General features: G+C 42.9%; 1 long non-coding RNA gene across 1 annotated transcript; it reads right to left on the bottom strand.

Annotated features, from left to right (window-relative positions):
* Nucleotides 1-13,423: 13,423 nt before the first annotated feature.
* On the bottom strand, nt 13,424-23,259 carry LOC102027563. The gene is made up of 4 exons (XR_264598.2): nt 23,180-23,259; nt 18,215-18,357; nt 14,180-14,309; nt 13,424-13,678 (listed from the first exon to the last, which is right to left on the bottom strand). It is a non-coding gene; the product is annotated as an uncharacterized LOC102027563 (long non-coding RNA).
* Nucleotides 23,260-23,770: the final 511 nt, after the last annotated feature.

Raw genomic sequence — 23,770 nt, 5'->3', positions numbered from 1 at the left:
CTCAGAGAACTGGCTCAGAGACCACCATCCACTGAAGCCGAGAAGGCAGTGCTGAAAAACTCCTTAAGCACGATGAGGATTGCCTTGCTTATTTCCATGTGTGCAGTCTCCATCAGTAAGGGTCTCTCATGTTTTGGAGTTGTCCCTCTCTTCCTGGTGCAAAGTTGGAGATGCACAAAGAGCGGACACTTACATTACATGCACAAGTTTTCCTTGAAAACTGAACCTCTATCCTTGTTTTCAGAGCTTCTCCTTTGCCTCCCAAAACAATCAGCTCAAATAGCCCTTAATGATTAGCTACATTTATACCCAATGGCCAAGAGTAATAACCATATGTAACTGATGTCGGCTACATACACTCTCTGAGTCAGCGGTGTGTCAAGTACAGTGATAAAGGCAAGATCTAAAACAAAATTAACAACAACATTTTCTCCAGCAGAAAGCCAGGCTTACATAGGTTGAAAAGCCGTGGCCTAGAAATTGGAAAGTCTTGCTATCCTTACTGTTTTATTATTTGAATTAATTTACTTTATTCTGTGAGTCCTCTATGTCTTCATCAGTAAATTCCAAGTGCTGAATCATATAATATCTAAGATTGGCTCTTGACCTGTGTGCCATAAAACATTCTGTGGTCTCCAGGCTTCATTTGAAATACTCAAAAGGCCTGTAAAATAACAGGAAAATGTTGTGATTACTTTTTATAAATAATAAACATAGGCTACAGCAAGGTTAAAAGACTTTGAGAAGTCATAGAGCTAGAGCTCCTATCTAAATGCTCCTTGCCTGTAACCTGTTTCTCCTAAGGTTAGCTGAGGAAAAATTCAATGTCCCCAAGGGGAATAGGTTTTGGTTACCAAGAAAGAGCAAGTAGATTATTTATTCAAATTACATGTAGGTTTAAACCTCAAATCATCCATCTACAAAAGTGAGTCATCTTTGCATCAGTTATTGGTTATCTAAGCTTCAGTTTTCATGTAGAACAGAAGGAAAAATGAAAGTCTTCTAGCTTTGTTGCAGGATGAAATGAGAATAGGTTTGAAGCACCTGCTCTAGATTCATGAGTGGTCATCCAAATCTTTCTTACCATAGGTCAGCTGACTTCTCAGTGTTTTATGGGGAGAAATTTCAACTTCCTCGATTCAGAGAGGATTTCTGATGGCACAGGACAGGTTTTTTTAACCCAACATCAAGAAATAAAGCACAACACTGAGTCTCTCTGAAAAGTTGTACAGTATCAAATTCAGGGGTCTTAGCACAGAGTGCAGAAAGAACAGCGGGTTATACCCAGAAGTTTCAGCTGTGCCGTACCTTTGGATGACGGTTACAAGCACCAAATACAAAAGTAATGAGTTTCTCAGAGTTCTAGTTACTTTTCTCATCACCGAGATGATATCTAACACCCAAAGTTAAAGGAGGAGAGATTTAGTTCAGCTCAGAGTTCACGGAGGTTTCTGTCCATAATTGGCTGGCTCCAAGACAAGGCAGAGGTGCACTGCAGAGGAGAAGCAGTCCATATGTGGCAAGCAGAAGGCAGTGAGTAACAAGCAGCAGAAGCAGCACAAGCCTGCCTTCCCTCTTTCACTCTCACTTCCCTCTCTCCACCCAGGCGGTAAGCCTATTGATTGGTGCCACCCACACCCAGGGTGGGGCTTCCATTATCCACATCCTTAATTCCAGCATCACACCCTTCATCCACATTCACACATCCTAATCTAGCTACCTTCGAAACTCCCCAACTATGGCTGGATGAAACTTTGGGGTACATCTAGATTCAAGCCAAAACACATAGCCCTTTAAACCTGAGAGCTTTCCTTAAACAATTAAAAGTAACCAATTCATAGGTACATTCTGTTAACAACCAACTTTTCTACATCTGCTCAAAAGCTGCATATTTTGTTTGGTTGGTTTTGATCTGCTCTACTCAAGGTGCTGCTGCTGCAATCCCATGGTGGTGTGGATGTCAGCACTTCTGGTAAGGGTCAGTGCTAGTGAGGATGACACTAGCAAGGATATCCCTGGCCAAGGGGTCCTTTCTGCCACAGAGCTGGGAGGGCTGTCCTTAGAGTGTCCAGGGAAAAGATGTACATGTGAGATTATGAAGCAACAGAGGGAAGGCAGGCTTGTGCGGCTTCTGTTGAGAGAAGACTACAACATAACAACAATGGAAAAAATTTAAAATTAAATTCTTAATACAACCAGGTGATACAGTTTTAAAAATGTACATTGTCTCTCTATCCTCTTGCTGTATGATTTTTCCCAAGTTATTTCCAGTCTGTGCTGTTGTCCCTGGAAATGTTGGAAGATGGAAGGGGTTAGAAGCAATCTCAAGACAACCATTCTGCCAAATAGATCTTAGTTTTGTCCAGCTTGGGGAAGGGCTGGCACACTTGAAGGAAGGGCAGTGCTATCCTAATGGTAACTGCACCTCCAGAATAGAAGCGGTTGGCAACCTCCATCATTCGTACTAAATCAAGCCAGCCTCGATTCCTGCTCTGCCTCTATGCTTCCTGGCTGCTGGACCAGTGACATCTCTTTGTACCCTTGTGGGTGCAGGGAGCCTTTTCAATGAGGTACATAGTGATGGATGGATTAAAGGAGACAATTTCTAGATCCCAAATTCCACTTGCTTACTTTTTCTTAAGATAATGTGTCTGAGAACTTGACCATGTTTACAATATCAGACAGATTCTCTGTCTCCCAGAATCCCTTTCAGAATTATTGTTTCCCTGACGTTCCTAAGAAAACAAAATTGTCATCTATCTTGAATCGTATTGTAGTGTACTGCAGTGTGGTATGTAATTCTCCAAGGCAGTACATAAGAGACATGAATATTGTCTGTGTCTGAAATGCCTCCTTCAGTGAACACTGTAAATTCACATTAGAAGTTGATATCTTTCCTTGTCTTACACACATTTCTGATAAGGACAAAACCTATGATTTAGAATTGGGATCATTTAGCTTTTGTTGAAATATTGTGAATTAGAATATTTTTAGATTCCATACTAGGATCACACAAAGATTAACTTTTATTTAAAGATTTCCTTCTTCTCCATTAGAATTATCATCAAAGCATGCAGCACTCAGAGGGACAGATCTATGACAGCAAAATGAATACCATCAGTAAGGAACACTGAACACTTTAATGCCTAACTTTATGCAGACCAAAAATTCATGGCAAGGCACTATGTCTACTCATTCATCCATCCACCCATCCCTCCATCTACCCATCCAACCATCTACTCATCCATCCATCCATCCACCCTCCCAACCACCCACCCATCCTTCCATCTACCCAACCATCCACCCACCCATGCATCCATCTACACACCCACCCATCCATCCATCCATCCACCCACCAACCACCCACCCATCCTTGCATCTACCCATCCATCCATCCACCCATGCATCCATCTTCCCATCCATTCATCCATCCATCCAACTATCCATCCACCCACCCACCCATCCTTCCATCTAACTATCCATCCATCCATTCATCCATCCATCCATTCATCCACCCACCCATCCATCCATCTATCCATCCATCCATCCATCCACCCACCCATCCATCCATCTACCCATCCATCCATCCACCCATGCATCCATCTACCCATCCATTCATCCATTCATCCAACTATCCATCCACCCACCCACCCATCCTTCCATCTAACTATCCATCCATCCATTCATCCACCCTCCCATCCATCCATCTAACCATCCATCCATCCACCCACCCATCCATCCATCCACCCAACCATTCATCCATCCATCCATTTATATGTGTACTTATCATTTCTTACATCAACCTACCCTTCTATTTATCCATCATTTCTCCTATTTATCTATCTTTGGATTGGAACAGTCATGATTTATAAAAGACATCCTGAGAAATTCCTTTCTACTAAAAAGTACACACTCTTCATTTCCCCATTCATAAAAAAAAGAACCACCACTTTATCTCAATTTGTGTTTCAATTACATGCAACACGATTTTAAGTAAAAGAGACAGTTTCCTAATTATTTGATAAAAATATATATTACATTTTCAAGTAAAAGAAATATTGAGATTAGTTAAAATTTTATTTTTCTTGAGAGTAAATATTTGTTCAGACTCTTAAGAGAAATTTCCTTTTTTTCCAGAATTGCTCTCATTGGTAAATTTTTGATCTGCTTATTTATTCCTACTTTATATTTATTAAATTTGGCATACCTTAAAAATAATTATGGATTATCTTATGAATAACACTCTTAACAAAAATTATCAATAAACCCTACAAGCCCCAACCTTTGTAGCAGCCCAATGTCCTCTTCCTTGTGCTGTTAATTTCTACATAATCATGTTCCTGCCCTAATTATGTTCATCTTTGTATACACTAAGTAATTGAGAGAAGAAAATCTCCATACATTTACTAAGAGATACATTTCCAATAAAGTGTTCCTTTTTATATTTAATATTTATTTATAAAAACTACCTTTCAAACTTTGTGATCAACTTTGTAGAATTATTTTAAGATAATAATGCAATGAGAATGATATCTTTGGCAAGTACTTCACATTATGATGAAATATTTTATATGTCAAATGAAATTGTAGAAGAGGACTGATAGCTTTGCAAAACTGTTTTGGGAATTATGCCAACATAATAATCTAAAGTTCATATTTGTAGCTGATTTGTAGAATTCACAGTAACTAAATGAGGAAGTAGTACAATGTGCACTATATAGCTGCAGTGTGTCAAGGTAAGATTGCGAGTATTTTGAGTTGCTTTTACTTTTCTAGAAATAAAGATGGGTTTGACTGGCTTATATTTTCAGTCCCTTGGTGACCAGTGACCTCTACATATTTACACATTTGACAAACACCCAAGGTGGTCACTTGTTCAGTGCTAAGGAAAATCTTACATGATTACATAAGCATGTTGCCCTAGAACTTGGCCTCCTGTTGAATAGAGAGGCATATTTCTAAGAGAAATGCACCCACTGGGTCTCTCCTGGACAATTCATCATATATTATTATGCAAAGTAAAAGCTGGCAATAAAAAAGCTTGGTTAGGAAAAAATGGAAAGAAAAATAGAGAATTGGATTAATTTCAGCTTTTTTTAAGTTTATATTCTGTTATTTCCAAGTATCTGTTTGGAAAATATGAAATGCCAACATTTTATATAATGATGTCATTGCTATAAAAATCATCTTTAAAATTTTTCCTTTGACTTCTCATTTAGCTAGTTCTGCAATAAGCTGAATTGAAGCTCATGAATCAGACCCCAAACAAAAGGCCAACTAGCCACCATCTTAAGTAAAGATGGAATATTTTATTTCATTTTGACTGGGTTTTAGTGCCATATTTGAAACTAAAACCAGTTTGTCTAAGCATGATTATTTGAAAAGTGTATTTTTCCCTAGGATGAGCCTTCACTTCAAAAGACATTTTAAAGTTTCTTAAATATTTAAGTCAATTAGTCAATCTGTCTTGGACCAGGGGATAGAATTTTGATGAGTTTTAAAAATAGTTGGGCTGCCTTTAACTCTCACAGATCCATCTAAACAAAATCTCTCTCAAGAATCAATAGACAGCTGCTGGAAATATTTGCCATTTTAATGGTATAGTATACTCCATTTGGTAAGATCAAGAAGGGAGGAAAGTGCTGCTTTCTATCATCTGAATTTGTACTATTGCAGTCAATACATATTAATCTAGGCAGCTTATTCATATTAATCTCATCTAGTTATGAAAAGGGGAAAGAAATAAATATAAAATGAGAATAAAACCTAAGTAAACACTCACCTATTCTGGAAGCGAAGATAAGAGAAACTGGTGACTGCCCTGGAATTATTCCTTCCCTACCTCACAGTTCTACACAAGGACTGCAGAGCACCTTTCCTTGTGCTTATGTCTGAAACTCAGAGACCAAGTGGAAGTCCAGGAGAAACAGAACATGAAGGGTCGAGACCCAGGCACCCTGAGAAGTACAGAAGTAAATGTGGGGCCATGACTATGATTTGTGGTAGTTAGGGTAGTCAGACAGGCCTGGAAAGTAAATGGCAACTCATTCAATTACTTCCTGCATGCAAAACTCATCGAACGCACCGCCAGTTACTGGTATAAATTCTAGGCATACACAGAAGAGTTAGTCTTTGCCTTCTGAGTGCATAACACAGTGCCAAAGACAGGTAGTTCTGTGGTTTTGGTATTCAGGACCTCCCACAGTCTCATGTGTTAAGTAATGGCCCCTAGTATGTGCTAGTGGGGGTGAGTAGTGGCACTTTTAAGAGGCGGGCCTAGTGGGAGGAAGTTAGGCCACTGGGGAACATTGGGGTCCCAGCCTCCTTCTCTTCTTGCTCTCATTTCCTACCTATGAAGGGAGTAATGTTGCTGCCACACTCCTGCCTTAATGTACTGCCTCCTGGCAAACCGCAAACCAGGGCCAACAATGGACTGAACCCTCCAAACTGGTGAGCTGAGGTGCACCTTGCCTCTTACACAGATCATTATATCAGATACCACTGCCAACACCACAGAGGACAAACAATTCCCAGGTTTGAGAAAACCAGATGAGGCGTCCCAAAGAAGCTGTGATGTCCTGGCAGAGTGCTGATAGCCCAGTGGAATGTGTTTATTAACCGGTCCAGGAAGAGAAGGGATGAACAGAACTGGGAATCACAAAAGGAGCAATGGACCTACGCAAGGGCCCAGAGTGGAGAGACTGTGATGGCAAACTTACTGCATAGCAGTCTATGCCTTAGGACATGGGGTTGTGCTGAAGGCACAAAAGGTGAGATGGAGTAGAGGAATAATATGTCATTCATCCACATTTTCCTTTAAAAAAATCACCTCTTGTCTGGGGTGCAGCTCAGCACTGGACTACTTGTCTAATATATAGTCAACAAAAAATCCCATCTCCCCTTGCTGTGCTTCAATTTTCTTGAAAGGAGAGAGTATGGGGAAAGAAAGGTGTTAGGAGGCTGTGGAATTACAGTACTGCCTTGGATTCTATTTGGGGGAATTTAAGAACCTCGGTGTGGGATTTCTCGCCCAGGAGGAAAGCTTTCAATGACCCCTGTAGAAACACAATCTTGCTGCATACCAAAGACTACTTTTAAACAAACTCTGTTTAACATATGGCGGAGACAGCTCAGGCTGCCACAACAAAATACCTCAAACTGGGCAGGTTAAATAATGGAAATGTACTGGCTCAGAGCTCTGGAGGCTCAAAGTCCAAGATGCAGGTGCTGGCCTGACTTGCTTCTGGTGAAGCCCTCCTCCTGGCTGGTGGGCAGCAGTCTTCACCAGATAGACAGACGATAAAGGGTAAGACTCATGGTGCCTCTCCTATAAGGGACCTCACTTCATCATGGGGACTTTCCTCCGCCTAACCTCACCTCAACTTCATTCTCTTCCAAAGATCGCCTCTAAATATCATCATTTCTTTTTGTCTCTTTGAGACAGGGTCTGGTTATGCAGTTCAGGCTGGCCTTATGCTCACTTTGTAGCCCAGGCTGGCCTTGAACTAGCAACGATCCTCCTGCCTCAGCCTCCCAGAGCGCTGGGATTCCAGGAGTGTGCCACCATGCCTGGCATCATTTGGAAGCTTAAGACATCAATGTATAAATTTGGAGAGGGGAGAAGGGACCACATTTCAGTTGTAGCACTTCAATTGGGATTTATTAGTCATACAACTAGTGCCTAAACAGTCTCTTTTCAGGAAGAGTTGCACAAAAGCTAGACGTCTGAACTACGTCACCTTGTAAATAAAGAGACTATCATCTTATTCCTCCTCATCACTGTTGAGAATTTTGGTGTTAGAAGATCGTTTCTTCTGGTGGTCACATCTCTTTCTCAGGGTGATGGAGCATAGAATCAGGACGTGTGTAATAACAAACGTCACTGTGGTGTTACAGAGTGTTCATGGTGAATAAAGACAATCTAGGGCACTGTGGAGACACACACGCACATAAAAAGACATGGGAATAAAAGCTGGGAGTTGGCAGCTAAAGGAAAATCTGGAGTCTGGAAGTAGAGGAGTAAAAAGGAAAGGAAGAAGGGAAGAGGAGAGAGGAGGGAGACGTGGCTGTAGCAGGTAGAGCTGGAGAAGAACGGGGGGACAGGCGACTGCAGGAATCGGGGAGCAGCAGGCTTAGGTGTGGTTTTCAATAAGCAGTGAGTGGTCTCCCCAGGTCCCGGGGGGCTGGAGATCATCCAGGCGGCCTTCACTGGACCCCAGGCTCCTTTTGTGCTCTGAGCCATTCACGTCACTTCCTCCAGGGCAGTGTTTTCTAAATCCATTATGAAAAGCATCTACGGTCAGCTGGGAAAGTCCTTGAGCGTCAGGCTGGGGTGCGCAGATGGAGAGGAGCTTTCACTCTTTATTCCCGTGTGTGGTTATCATCCCCGCAGTCTAACTGTTGCCCGGCACCTCCACCCGCAGGCACGGCGAGGCGGCAGAGTGGACCTGCACAGCCGCTGTCGGGCCCCACTCTCTACATTTCCATTCTTCCGATTTAAGCAAACTCTCTCCCCATCTAGCCACATTAAGTAAAACAAACAAACAAATGGGATAAAGTTTCTATCGAACTCTTTTCTTTTGAACTGAAGATACTTGAACTTGGTTGAGTGAACAGTAACACCAAATAAATTCTCTTGGGGTTAAAACGCCTTGTCTCAGCGAGTCAGAATAAATCCAAGCACAGGAAACATGCGGTCCTGGAAACTTCTAAGAATGACCACGAGACCATAGCTATGTCTTGGTCACTCTCTTCACTGCACAGACACAATGCCTGGCACCCGGAACTTAAAGGAGAGAGGTTAATTTTGGCCCCTGCTCTCAGCCACCTTTGGCTGACACCGAGGCATAAAGGGGATAGCAGAACAGAAAGGTGCTCAGCCTGTGGCAGCCGGGAAGCAGACAGAGAAGGGAGGAGTCGGGACAAGAGGACAGACTTCCCTTCCCACCCCTGAGACCGGCTCCAAGCACGCCCCTCCTAGCGGCACCTCCGCTGTGAGCTCCTCCGTGGAAGAGCCCATGATGAGAACCGCGCCCCATGACCCGGTCAGCGGGCACACAGGAGAAATTGGGGACATCTTAGATTTAAAAGGCAACAAGATTTTTCTCTTCAAAGAAAAGCGGTACCTTTCTACCAAGTAATCAGAGGATATAGAAGCGCACGCGCGCACACACACACACACACACACACACACACACATCTTGACTACTTTTCGTTTCTAAAACAGAACAATTCCCAAAGGACCATTTTCTAAAGCACTAAAACTCTCAAAAAGGTTCCGGAACAGCACATTACTATAACCTGACACCATGTTTTAGATGTGGCCCAATCAGGGCTCACAGGACGGCCATAAACCTCGCCTCTAATAGCCGGCTCCACGCTGCGCTGCCCGAGTGCGGAGGAAATGACTGGGCCGAGCTCTACACAGGAGGCGCAGGGGCCACATGCAGGCCTGCCCCGGCCAGCTCATTACGGGGCTGGTCCACTCCTTCCTCGTCACAGGTCACTTGCTCCCGTCCTTCCTAATCATGCCCCAGTGTGGAAGCGCTCGCCCAGGCCGCAGCGGACGGCTCAGCGGGGCTGCTGGGCTGGGCTGACAGGCTGAAGCTTGGAATCTGCAAGTCTACACAGTGACACGGTGTCCCCTCAGCCTCACTTTCCTGCAAGTCCTGGAAGGCACTGCTGACACGGCCAGCCCTGCCACTGCCCCCACTCCGCTGCTCCCTGCAATGCAGGAAGCTTGAGGTTTGAGAATCCATGTTCCTAAAGGCGACAGCAACAGCTGGACATCAGACAGAAGCCCACCTTTTAGAGGAGGGAAATAGGCTGCTCTCGCACAAACCGTTTTCTCCACAAAGTGCCAGGCACTCCTGATTTTAACTTGCTAAGAATTAAAGGGATCAATTGTCTCCTCTTTGTGCAAGGGAAGCTTTGAAAGTGACTCAGACTGCAGCCTTCGTGCTTGGCATAGACACGTAGAGAGCACATGGCTCCGGTGGAAAGCTGGCGCATCTCTGAGGCCAGGCACGGCCACCAGTGAAGTGTGAGGGCTCTGCCACTCTCCCAGTTCCCCGCCAGCTGCGTGTCACTCACCAGGCTCTGGAGCTTAGCTCCTAGAGGCGCTCCGACAAAGCCCTGGTTCCATCTGGAAACCCTTCCAGTTTCTTCTTCCTCGGAGACCAACACTCCTACAATGTAGCTAAAAGGAGCGTTGTAGTATTTTTCAGATTTACATAAAAACAGAGGGGAAAGAGGAGATCGAGGAGGAGGAGGCTGCTGAAACACTGTGTTGAACCTAGATGCTACTCCTTGTGCTTGTAGGAATATTGCCTTTTTACTTAAACCTAACCATGGATACCATGTCATACAGCAGGTGTGTACGCCTGTATCCAAGATGAACACAACCAGCATTTGCTATGTCCCATTCTTTGATCACCTATTTTCTCCTCAGCGAAAGAGGGTAGACATTTATCTTATATGGTGAATCTGCGATGTGTGTGTGTGTGTGTGTGTGTGTGTGTGTGTGCTGAACTTCAAGTGACATAACACATTCATGATCTTAAATAAAAGAAGTGTCTCGAATGTAACCAAATGCATGCACGTATGATGTCGGCAGCCCTCCGTGTGAACTCAGGAGCACAGTGTGACCTTGGAGCTCGGCATCGTGCTCTCCACAGTCATCAGCAGTTGACGGTTCTCACTACACCAAGGTCTGGTCACCTCAGTTCTGGATGTCACAGCCCACCCAAGGCAACTGGAAGGGAAAGGGCTCAGCGATGTGCATGCCTTTCCTTCAGCAGCTCTAGCCCTCTCCAGCAACGCTTCCAGAGTTCTGCTGCTGTCATCCCAGCCGGAACAGTGTGGCAGGACCACCTCTGGCTGCAAAGAAAGCTAGAAAGGGAAGAAGACAGCTAGCTCCTTACCATGGCTCAGGAAAGGGGTGACTCTATCTGCACCTGGACACATTTTCTCTGCAAACTAAATTGGGGTTCCATTGGCAAAGAGAGGGTGCCTAGAAAGTGGCTATGGAGTAAGCCTCTGAAGGTGTTTACCACTAAGGATTACAATAAAATTCCAGACCATGTATGGAAAATGTCCAACAGTGTCTGGAGCACAGTAGGTGCCAAGAAAACAGGAAGTGTGCTTAAACAATACCAGTAGATGCAGATCTGTAGAGGAATGGTGAACCTGGAACTCAATGAGTTTGACTGTGTGAGCGTTAGCGTGATTGGACGCTCTGCGCACTGAGAGATTTGATTTACTTGTGGAAAACATTGATTAAAAATGAGATAGCATCTATTGCTATAGAAAAAGTTAAAAGTTCACCTTTGATGCTGATTCTATGAAGGTTAGGAAAACAACTTACCATACCATGTATGCCCGGTGTGATCAGAAAATATCATGAATGTTTAAATCTTTTAGAGCAGAAGACATAGCTCCATCAATCTCCTTCAAGACACTCCTGCTCCCTTAGGACATACTCACCCTGTCAAACTTGCCACTTTCTGAAGCAATGTATAGTTTATGTTTAGAGCAATTTCTGTCAAATAAAAATATTACAGTGTGTCCTGATCAATCTTGTTCACCAGATCTGGCAGTATGACTTCCAGCTCTTCCCTGAGTCAGGCCTACCACACAAGGTAAATGATTGGAACTGATTTTGGACACGGAGGTAGCCAGGACAGAACAGTAGAAGACACTCAGGGAAGAGGATTTCTGCCTCAGGAAGTGGCAATGAGGATAGAATGAGTATGTTTGAAGCGAGGGAGAGTATGTTTTTTAAGATGGATGGCAATGTATTTTTCACTGTAACCTTTTTTTAATGGAAGCGTTAACTATATTTTTGGTTGCCCTCCCTTGGCTTGTTAGGGACATTTTCCAGTATTGTGAAACAGTAATTCAGTCTTCTACAGGGGACCCTTTCCATGGTGACATTATCCCAGAGTCCTGGAGTGGATCCCAATCTCCTGCCCAGAGTTACTGGACACTGCAAGAAGGAAAAAGAACAAGAGACAAGAACTGCAAGGAACTAGGACTCGGGGACGATCAATGTTCTCTGGGAACAAAGGCCAAGAATCTCCTGCTAGCCACTATTTTATTAGCCAGTACACGGGGAGGGTACAGTACTTTCCCCGGAACAGCATAGAGGCAGTGGTGGAATGGGCAGGTTCAACATCATACAGGGAACAAGTTAAATTCCTCCCACGCCTGGGTAAGAGTTTTCACTCTGTTGTCCTCAGCAGACCTCATTCTGCTCTGTGAGCTTCACAGCCTCACTGACCATCAAGATCTCAGCAGCAACCAAGAGGAAGTGGGATTTCTACATTCCAAAACCATCCCACAGAGCCAGGAGTGGTGGTGCACGCCTGTAATCCCAGCACTCGGGAGGCTGAGGTAGGAGGATTGTTGCAAGTTCGAGGCTACAAAGTGAGCTCAAGACCAGCCTGAACTGCATAGTGAGACCCTGTCTCAAAAAGACAAAAAAAAAGAAAAAAAAAAACCTATAAGGCAGGGCAAGGAGGGCCTCAAATAGATGCTGTCAATTTACAAGTCGTGGTCCCCTACAGTCTTTGAGGTTGGGCTCTCCTTCTCTAACAGTAAGGCTCATGCACTTCAGGGACAAGCTCTCGGTAACTATGCTTTCAGTTCACAGGCATAGCCACTTCCTGGAGGCATATCCCATCCTGCATCCAACTTTTAGGAGGGGTTCTAGCATCAGCCCCAGCTGTCTTTCTTTCTGTCAAGAAAGCTAGATCTTGGGATCAACGGAGAGCTTTCTAGACATACAGTGAACAGTATAAGTAATCAGTCTCACAGGAGGTTAGAGTAGAAACAGATAGCTCTCCAGGAAGATGGGCTTAACGTGTTCTTGGAGAAGACAGCTTGAGATTATGCAGACCAGAGCCAACTGCAAGGGAGTCTGGAGCAGACGGCTCACTCTGCTTTGATGAGGGAAAGGTAGGATTTTCAGAAGTAAGAAGGGGAAAGTAATATTCTGGCTGGACTGACATGTGTGAACCAGTAGGCACTTATGAGAAAAAAATCACGTGTGCAAAATAGTGGCCCTGTCGGGGGATTCTGCTGGGAAACGATGGCAAGTGCTCGCAATGGTGGGTTGACTCCAGGAAGTGTATTTTCTGCCGAGAATTTTCAAGTTGTATCCCTTTAACATTAGGAAGCCTTTGAGGATTTTGATTCTCAACAGGAAAGGATAGAATGAAATTTTTAATGTGCTCATCCAGTGCAGATGGGGTGGATTAGACAAGTGGAATAGGAAGAAAGGACTTGGACAGTCGTGTCCTTTAGTTCTTCAAACATGAGAAGTAAAGTCCTAAATTTGAGGGTAACAGTAGGAATATAAAGAAAAGAAACAATGTGATGAATATTACCCAGAAGAGCTTTTTTGCAAATCTTAGGTCAAAAATGGCTGTAATTTTGAAGCCTGATGACTACAAAATTATGAATTCAACTTTATCTGCCAAGGTAGATGCAGTTCCAGGGTTGCTGGGCCCATACACATAGTGGAGTTTACTTCTTGCTTGGGTGAGTCTGCTGGGCTGGTGGATTTTCTTCCATACAGCTCTTCAAGGACATCAGCTCCTCAACTGTGTGGCTTCTGCATGATGCCAGGCTGCAGGGTTGCAGCCTTGAGCCAGCAGCACAGGAAAGACAGCAGAACCTGGTGCAGGAAGGACCCAGAAGCCAGACGCTCAGCCCCACACCACTCCCCTGCCTGCCGTGCACTGCCTGGAGCTCACGCATAGCCCGGAGCCCTCCACTGGGACTCTGGACAGACCAGCTACTCCGCGTGGACGAACACCCAGCAGTCCTCTCACGCTCAGTTTATGAGAGGGATCTTATAAAAATATTTTCAGCATAAAATACTGCTATAAACACATCATTTTCTCTTTAAACTCTTCTAATAGGAAAATTCTACCCACACATTTCTTAATTGGCAAGGGTCTTCCCGTTGCCTTTCTCAAGAATGTCTCTATGGCATAAATAAAGTGAGCCCACTTAATTTCTCGGTAATGGCTTACATGGTTAAAAGGTAAAGGAATTTCATGTTAGAAAGGTAGATACTATCACTAACCATGCATTAAACAGGTCAGTTATCCACATTTTCTGTGAAATGCCTTCCTAATCAGCAAATATTAAGCCTAACCATGGAGCTACATACATCTGTACACAGTGATTCCAATGTATTTTTCTGGCTTTCTTCCTCTGCTGTCACGTATTTCTTCACTGGAAAATCAAACAGCATTATTACTGTTATTGTTGTTATTATCATCATCATCATCCTTGTATTTCTAGAAAATGCAAGAGAAAAACAAAATTAAATAAGATATAATTTAAACTATTTTCTCATATGCTAGTTACTAAAAAGAAACCTAGTTGAATTTTAGCAAGTAAATAAGAGTCGTAGTAATTCTGCATGTAACACAGGTGCTTTTGTATATGAGGGTTTTTAGTGGAAACTTTCCAAAAGTGACTTCAAATTTGTGGCATTTGTCTGGTTTGATATTGAGAAACCTCTTGCCTTTTAGGATTCATTCAGTGATGAGGGAGGTGTGGGTGGTGGAGAGTGCGCATCAAAATAAAGAGAAGTGAGAAGAAAGGAGAAAAAAGAATTTCCTCAGATGCTGGCGGTGTTAGAACTGTCATGCAGAGGGGTGGTACGAAGCAGCATTGGGTATGGTGTGAGAGACACAATTTCTGGTGCCAAATGCCCTCTTTTATTTGATGCTATGTAATTTTTATCACCTATGCTATGTAATGTTATCACTACCACCCTTTACCCAAACCTCATGACTTTGAGCAGTAACCTCTCCAAACCACCATGTTTATATTTTTTAAACAGTAAAAATAATAGTGTATATCTCATAGGGCTATAATCAAGATGAAAGGTACACTGCACACCAGACTTATGACATGATCTCTGTCACACTGCAAAAGCTCCATGGATTATAAATGGCTACTGCCATTGCTGGGGGGAATGAAAAGAAAGAACCTCAGGATGCCTTTATTAAAATGACCACAAAGAAGCCAAATCTTTTCTCAAGTCCATGCACAGCCTCCTCTAATTGAAAGGTTCATCTCAGAGGACGCTGTTATTTATCACTCTTACAGTGACATGAAATGGTAAAGTGTCCTTTGGGAGTCTGCCTTTCAAGGCCAGTGTTACTGAGATAAGCAAGATGCACAATAAAGCCAGACCCAAGAGCAGTCTCTACGCTCAGAATTTATGCTAAGTGCAGCTAAAGAGATGAATGCATTTTTGTGGTTTAACTTCTGGAGACCTCTGGTAGGGTGACTTGGCTCATTACACTTCTCTCTTTTAAAGGAACCTCATAAGATGTTATCCAGAGAACATTTCAATCCAACCCATTTGTGATTGCATCTTTGTTTTGAAAGAAACTATTTTTGGAACTGTTGGTTTAGAGTTCCAGCGTTTGGTGTTGTCAAAATTAACTAGATAGAGATACCAGGCAGAACGTAACTGAATCATCTAATGGAACTCATGTGTGGAGGAAAACTACTTGACAAAAAAGAATTGAGGGTCAGGGGAGAGGGCGTGCCCTTGGGAATAATAATGTGATGTAGAATATGCCTTAATATGCTGGAATCTGAAAGGGCTTTATATTGTCTTTTCTTTAAAGGAAATTAAATTGAAGTCAGAAGCTATGCTCTCCTAAAATAGTAGCTATCTTCTTGTTTATTTTTAATTAAATTCCATCTAGATAAGGGATCTTCATCTTCTTTTATATGGGCTTTGCTGCCTGCCACTGATCCATGTACCAGATAAACAAATCACCTTCCAAATGGGATCCATTTGGGATAGCTACTTTTAGAAGCAGTGTTTTCAGAATCAGATAACCCATAATATCTTTTGGTAGCCAAAGAGAAACTCTTATTTACTTTGGTAACTAAAATCTTCTTTGAGGTCTGAAAGAAAAGTTGCCACACAAAGGAGTATTCAATCTCATTGTCCATGAGTACTAATGCTCAGGAAAATTAATCAGTGGCAGTGTTGGTGTCATTTGATGCTGTCTGTGATGGCTTCTACTAAACAAAGAAGCAACAACAAATGGTAAAGTGTCCTTTGGGAGTCTGCCTTTCCTTTGTGTCTCTTAGCCTTGACAAGGTACTCACAATTGTACCATCTATCCATCTCTTCATCCACCCATTCAACCATTCATCCATCCATCCATCCATCCATCCACCCATCTATCCATCTATCCATCTATCCATTCATCCACCCATCACCTGGTTGCTGAGCACTGACTATGCACAAGGCAGTGTGCTAAGCTCAACAAGCATAGTTTTTGCCCTCACTCGCTTACTATAACCACATCAAGTAACCCTTTAGTGTCCTGCACATGCAAGTTACTGTGCAGTACAAGTTGTGAATCTGTAAAAGAGGTGAATCTTTGTGTGCAAATAAACCCGAGGAACATGGAGTTGAACCACTCATTGATTTTCATTTCTGAAGTGCTTCTTAACATCTTTGCTATGCCCCAGACACTGCTGAATGGATTGTTGCATACAGAGAGAAGGATGGATGGATTGGAGGTGTATTCCTCAGCTTTCCCATTGCTGACACACAATACCCAACACCACCAACACCTAAAAGGAGGACTGTTAAGGCTTAAAATTTTTTTGACCAATTTTGCATGCTTATACTGGTAATCTGAACAACTACTTTGAAGACAACATACAATGTAATAACCACTGTTGAACTCCTACCATCTTGTTTAGTGAGGCTCTGTATCATTTCTAATGTTTTTCATTATTTTTTATTCTCTTTAATTGTTTGATCAGTCTTGCATTCCTACATCTGGTAATCTGATTAACTTCATTGTAGACAACAGTATGTAATATAATAACCATGGTTAACTTCCTATCATCTTAATTTGAAATTCTATCTTTTTTATTGTTTTTGTATTGTTTTGTTTTGTCTTGGTTGTTGTTTTGTTATAGTCTTTCTCTTTAAAATAAAATTAAAGAATAAATAAAAGGAGGAGAGTTTTAATTTGGTTCATGGTTCCAGGGCTATGAATCCATGGTCAGCTGGTTCCAAAGCAGGAAAATCATGGTGAAGGGCATGGTGAAGTGCAGGTACTCAGTTCCTGGTGGCTGAGAAGCAGAGCAGGGACACAGTACCAGTGAGGAAAAGGTGAGAGACCAGGAAGGTACCAAAGGCCATGCTTCCACGACCCACCCAGACACATCCACAAGTGAGTTTACGAAGCCCCTGGGTGGCTCCCAAGTAAATCAAGCTAGGACAATTAAACCTAATCAGCACAGAAGGGACTGAGGAATACAACAAGCACTGGGAGTGACTTTCATTACAATGGCCAGGTTTCTCTTGCAGCCTTTTCAATTTCTCCCTCTACCGCTGCAGTTCAGGTCTATGATTGGTCCTAACTTTTGCAATAAATACAATATTAAATTTTAGTTTTGCTTCCTTATGGGAATGTTGGGCTGTGTTATTTTAGGTAACTAAGCCATAAAATACCCTATTGTTCGCAGGCAATAGGAATACAGGAAAAGACAGCAGTTTGGAAGCTAAAACAGTCTAGGCTCACTGAGTGGTCCTAAATCGAGCCTGAATCAATATTTATTAAATAAAGCAACACAAATGGTTGGACTCAAATTTCAGGTCTGCCATTTCCTAGTTATTATTTAACTATTCTAAGTTCCAGTTTCAGCACTGTTACAAAGAATTATGAACCCCATTTTAACAGAAGATAATCAATAAGTAGCCCTCATTTCTTCCACTGGAACTAAATCTCTCTCACTCTCACTCTCACTCTTGTTCATACAGGGATAGAACTCAGAGCCTTCATCATGAGCTACATCATCGATCCTTGTTTATTTCTCATTTTGAGATAAAGTCTTACTAGGTGACCCAGGCCAGGCTAGACTAACTTGGGGTCCTCCTGCCTCAGCTTCCCAGAATGTTGCAATTACAGGTGTGTACCACCATAACTGGCTTAAATTTCTCTGTTGGAATGAAATTATTTGTAGTTTAATTGACTTTTGCTCACACTTCTTCCACTGTTTCCATACATATGCTGGCCAGTTCCCTTTTTCCAGTCTCAGAATTTATTAAGAATTCTTAGCAGTAAAATATTTAGAGCTACCTGAAGGACTAGTTCAAAGCCACTGTTGGCCTTCCTTCCTTGATTCCCTCTTTCATTCAGTGACTCACCTGGAGGCTGTGTTCAGAAGATTCTGTAGTAGGTGCTGGGGAGTCAGCAGATAACCCTTCTCCCCGCGTGGACATCAGCAGCTTGAGAAACCAGTGGCACCCGGAATCAAAGGACAGGCTGGCATCAAGGACCCTTGAAGTACCTGGCTCATGAAAGCAGAAAGAGAAAACACACAGCAAAACTCGGCATCATAAAGCTTCATTATGGCAGGAATAGTGAGAAAATGATAGAAGTAAAAGAATGAAAACAGGACAGGTACAAAGAAACAGAGACCCACAGCCCTCCCATCAGTAATACCCATGCTGGACACGGCACTCCTGACAAGGAAATTACTAGAAGATGTATACCGTCAAAATGAGGGAGTAAAACAAAAACATAGGGAGAACAAAAACCCAGGAGACAGTGATTTCAACACAAAAGATCAGTAGAGCAAGTCGGGGGTGATGGGTGTCAACAGCAAACTGTCTACATGGATGCAAGGGTAGAAACTTCTAGAAGTGAACTTTCCAGGAAAAGTGAAGCACTCAAGAGAAAAGATGGTCTACATGAACATCCAGAAAAGAACATGTACCAAAATTATGCAAGCGGAAATATTATCAATCATCATGAATAGGAGAATCTGTAGAGTTCAGTATTGAGCAGGGGTTCACATTGTCATAGGAAGCTGAGAATTTGTGCCCATTTCTTAGGGGGTCAAAACAACAGACAGTGAACCCAGTGGACTAAAGCAATAGAAATGTATGGTCTCCCAGTTCTAGAGATTTGTTGCAGCTGTGTCTAGGTGCCCCCTCAAAGCCTCATGCAGTCATAGGTGGGGTTTTCTCAGAGGTGGCTGAATCCAGAGTTTGTGACTGATTCGTGGTGCAAAGCTAGGATTAAGATGCTAGATTAAAGGTGGATAATCACTAAATCAGTCCACTGATTGGTTTGACATCACCCTAATCCTGGTAGCCTGAATAAGATATAAAGGATAGCAACAGCTGTGTCCATCCCTTGTTGCTTTGCTGTCTTCTGTTTGCCATTAACTGCTTCTCCTCTGAAATGCCTGTCTGCTGTGCCACCCTGCCTTGGAGCCGGCCCATGATGGACTAAAATCTCTACAAATTGAGAGGTAAATAAACCCTTCCTCCCTTAACTTTGGGCATCGGGCATTTTGTCTCAGCAATGAGAAAAGTACCTAAGACAAAGTTTAAATTCTACACTGAAGATGTCAAGAGGGCCATGATCCCTTTGAAACTCTGAGTCAACTTTTTCTTTGTCTCTTCTAGCTTTTGATGGTGTCTAGATGTCTTTAGTGGTCTGTAACTTGCAGCTGCATCACTCCAACTTCATCCTCTGTCACCACCTGCTTTCCCCTCAGGATGGCTCTGTCTCACGTGTTATTTACCTGTTTTACAGATACCAGTCATTTTGGATGAGAACTCATCCTAAAATTACTCCATTTTAACTGGATTATATCTACCAAAACCCTCAACTGAAACAAGATTACACTCACAGCCACAAGGGAAGGGGTGCTAGGACTTGAACATATCTTTATGGGCATAAAATTGAATCATAATAGCATTTGTTTAACTTAATAAAAATGGTGGCACAAGTATTGTCCTATGTTCTGTCTCCCTATTTTTGCCAAACAGGGAAAGTCACTTTGCAATGACAACTTGCTCTTTGAACTTTGTGTCCATTTCTTCAGCCCTTTTCCATCTGTGAGAGGAACCCCTTCTGCTCAGTTTACTGGAATGTGTGATATCGATAGAAAGAGTGTTGCCTGGCTCTGGAATCACAAAAGGAAGCCAGTTAAGATCTCTAAACCAAACATGGTGTGATTTTGTCCTGTGATAGCAGGGTTAGTTAAGTAATCACAGTTGACAAAATGAATAAGACCCTAACTCCATCTCCTTCTTGGTGCTCCCTTCCAAGAGCTCTAGGGACCTGGAGCTCCACAGTATCTCACTACCCACTTTGAGTCAGAGAGATGGCAACAAGGGCAAACCATGAATTAAAATCTCAGAAATGCCCTGTCCCTTTCTCTGCTTGTAAATCTCTCTGACTGAGCCAAGAGTGTATGCTTCCCATTCCAGTGTCCCCCACTGAGACAAGGGGCCCTGGATCTCTGGTCAGGGTTGGGCAACTCCCTTCACAGATAAAAGATAAAGGGCGAGGAGTCCCACACCCAAAGCAATCCACCTGTGCGGTCATATTTCCCCTGGATCCCTAGGGCCATCAGAACCTACCCAACCCCTCAACCCTGGCTACAGTCCATCTTGGGAGATTTTCCCCAGGCATTGCATAAAGACTAAGAACTTTTTAGAGACTTCAATCTTCAGAGCAGTTTTAGGTTCATAATAAAATCGAGCAGCAACCACGTGGAGTTCCCAGATGCCTCCCGCTCCTCTCCGATGCACAAGCTTCTCCATCTCCACATCCATCCTCCTCAGCAGAGCGTGCACTGCTTACCGTCGGGTGCACGTGTTACCAGCATGTCAATGTCACCCAGGAGCCATACTTTGCATTAGGTTTCACTCTTGGCATTGCATAGGCCAGTGGTTTAGACAAATGTATAATAACCTCGTTCCACCATTATAGTACCAAGCTTTTAGTGTCACTGCCCTAAAAGTCCCCTGAGCTCTGCTTACTCATGCTTCTCTCCACCCCTCTAGCTCCTGGTGATCATTTTATTTTTCCTGTCTCCATGGTTTTTCTCTCTCTCTAGACTTAACATCCCCCTGGACTAGTACCTGTGTAACCTTTTCTGACTGTCTTCCTTCACCTACTGAGATGCATGAAGCTTCCTTCATCCATGTTTTCACAGCTTGATTTCTTTTTGGCACTGAATAGTATTCTATTTTCCAGACACATCTGTTTCTATATTCAGTCACCTCTTCAAGGGCACATTGGTTGCTTCCAAGATTTGACATTCATAAAGCAAGCTGGTATCAATATAGGTACACAGGTCTCTTTGTAGGTATGTTTTCCAAATCCTTTAGGACAATACCAAGGAGCATGATCACAATCGCTGGACCGTGTGCCCAAGGTATGCTTAGGTTTGCAAGAAACTGCTGAACTGTCTGTCACCCAACTGTTTGAGGATTTTAAAGTCAACACAAAGACCAGCTAGTTCCTACCCAAACCTGCAGTGTCTCTGCATCCTTAGAGGCCCTGGCCCAAAGGTCAGAGCTGGTTTTCCAGATTCCAGAGGGTGAGCTGCTGGGTACCTGCCTTTCTCGGGAGTGGCCAGTCTTGCCCACACCAGCATTCCCATGTCAGAGGGTTCTGGCCTTGATATCTTCTCTTCCTCACTACTGGGAGAAAGGCTAAGAGATAAAGAGGCAATCAACCTAGAGCAGCTTGCCTCAGTTGCACAATTGGGAGGAAATATATACACCTCCAGCTTCCCAGAGCCAAATGAGTGTCATCAAGGCCTCCTCCTTGCTGTGCCAGGTTCTCCTGAGTGGCACCATTAGGCTGGAAGCAGTGACCAGACCGTAGGGACCAGCTCCCTTGCTTGGGTGAGGGACCAACCATCTCCCCTGCATCCTCATCCTTGATGGGTATTCTCATCCTTTATCTGCAGTAGCTGGGCATTGCTCTCAATGGATCCATTTCAGCAGGGAGGCTAAGATAAATCTGGATGGGAAGACATGAGGAGAAGACCCCCAGCGGCAAGCAGATGGCCTGTGGATCCCAAGGACAGCAGTGCCAAGCGACAGATGGAAGTTACTCAGCCTGTTAAAAATTTCATTTCTTACTCCCAAAGGCTTCTGAAGAAACTCGTTAAAATTCAGGGAATTCAGAATTATAGTGTTCAAGATTTAATTTCACCAAATAAAAGGTTTGAGGAGATACTGCTATGTGAGCCAAGGTTATAATTTAAATATTTACTCTAATAATTTGCACTGTTTTGATTATATCCTCCGCTTTTTCATAATACTGAGCGAAGACAATAGTCATATTGCAAAATCAAGGGTATTCTCAAATTTCCATATGCTCTTAAAGTGAGGTTGGAAGCTGCTCTTGGAAAGTAGAAATTCCCCACCCATTCCCCTTAACACTGTAATCTTAAAGTTTAGTTCAGAGTAGTTCAAGCACTGGTGATTTTGCAAATCCCTTGAGTAGTTAACCCAGCGCCTAATTCTTTTCTCCAGTACCTCGCATATAATTTGGTAGTATTGCCACTGTAGAAGTAGATTTACCAACTGATAATAAAATTGCTCAGCATCAGCAAAAGCAATGCTGATTTGCCATAGGCAAACACATCTAAAGAGGAAAAAAGTGGACAATAGTTAAGACCTCTTCTCTTTTGTCCCCCATGGCATCTTTTTTCTTATCTGATTACAAAACCTCATTACAGTAAATTCTGGAATTTCCTGTCACTTCAGGAATTGGATTTCACACAAGTAGATGTAGCATGTTTTTTTCAGTGTACTCTAAATCTATCCTGATTTATTATAAGTTCTTTCAATTTAGAAATATACCAAGTGTTTCTAAGTGCAATCCAGTTTGAGAAAACTGGATACCTCTGGGAAATCTGAACAACTGGTTGTGAAATTTGGATTTTTTTAAATAAAAATTCAAGTGAGAAGTAAACAATTTACTTGGCATTTGACATGGCAAAAAGAAAAAAAACAAAATAATTCTCAATATGGTCTGAAATATTTCACAACTTGGTGAGCAGGGTGTTATTCTTTAATAACAATCTTAGCATAAAGAATGAAATATAATTTATTAAGTTTTGGGGACATGTAATCAATTCAGCTACAGATGTGTCAGAGTTAAAATGACATGAATACCACATGGATTCTTAGCTTTTCAGTCCAATAGCAAGTAGTGTTTTTCAGAGTAAAAGCCAGTGATGTCAGGGTAAGAAAATCAGAGCACAGTGATCAAAGTCAGGACCCCTCCTGGGGTCCCTTGGAAAAGACCTGTTGTCAGCAGGGGCTACCTTTGCAACCAGTTCGACCACTTACAAGTGTTGGAAACCGCTGGAGCTGGATATGGGTGGCACATGTGAGGGCGGGACAGAGCCAGAGTGCCTCAAGCAGTCAAGCTACCTCAGTATTGAAAGAAGCATTCTACCTAGACAATTAGTCGCTAGGCAACATCTCCTCTCCTGATACTAACTTTGCAAGAGTATAAGATGAATGTCCCTACTGTTCAAGTCAGTTCTCTTGCCCACCAGGTAAGCAGTAACTCCACCTGACCCAGCTCTTGACTCTTGTCCTTATTTTCCTCATACCCACTGCCATTTCTCCCTGGAGTACCATGAGAGAGCAGCAAGGTTCTCTACACACAAGACTTAGAGGAAGCCACTGGCCTCCCCAAATCTCAGGTAGCCATTTGACAAAGCTCTTGCATTTAAGGTATTTTTGCCATTGAAAGTGAACAATGTTTATTCAGGACTCATTGTACAAGTTGCATGATATTCTGCTGATAGCGCTCAAAGCTGGGCCCTAACCTTGAAGATGTGCGTCCATCCTGAGAGCCAGTGGAAAAACACTGAGAGTCTACTCTCCTAGAAGGCCTACGCATATTTTTACCATGAGATGAAGTGAGGAGGA

Source organism: Chinchilla lanigera, unplaced genomic scaffold (assembly GCF_000276665.1).
Source record: "Chinchilla lanigera isolate Chin_1 unplaced genomic scaffold, ChiLan1.0 scaffold00119, whole genome shotgun sequence".
Taxonomy (NCBI): Eukaryota; Metazoa; Chordata; class Mammalia; order Rodentia; family Chinchillidae; genus Chinchilla; species Chinchilla lanigera.
The sequence above is the reverse complement of the archived record's forward strand: the minus strand, read 5'-3'. Positions and strand labels throughout refer to the sequence as shown.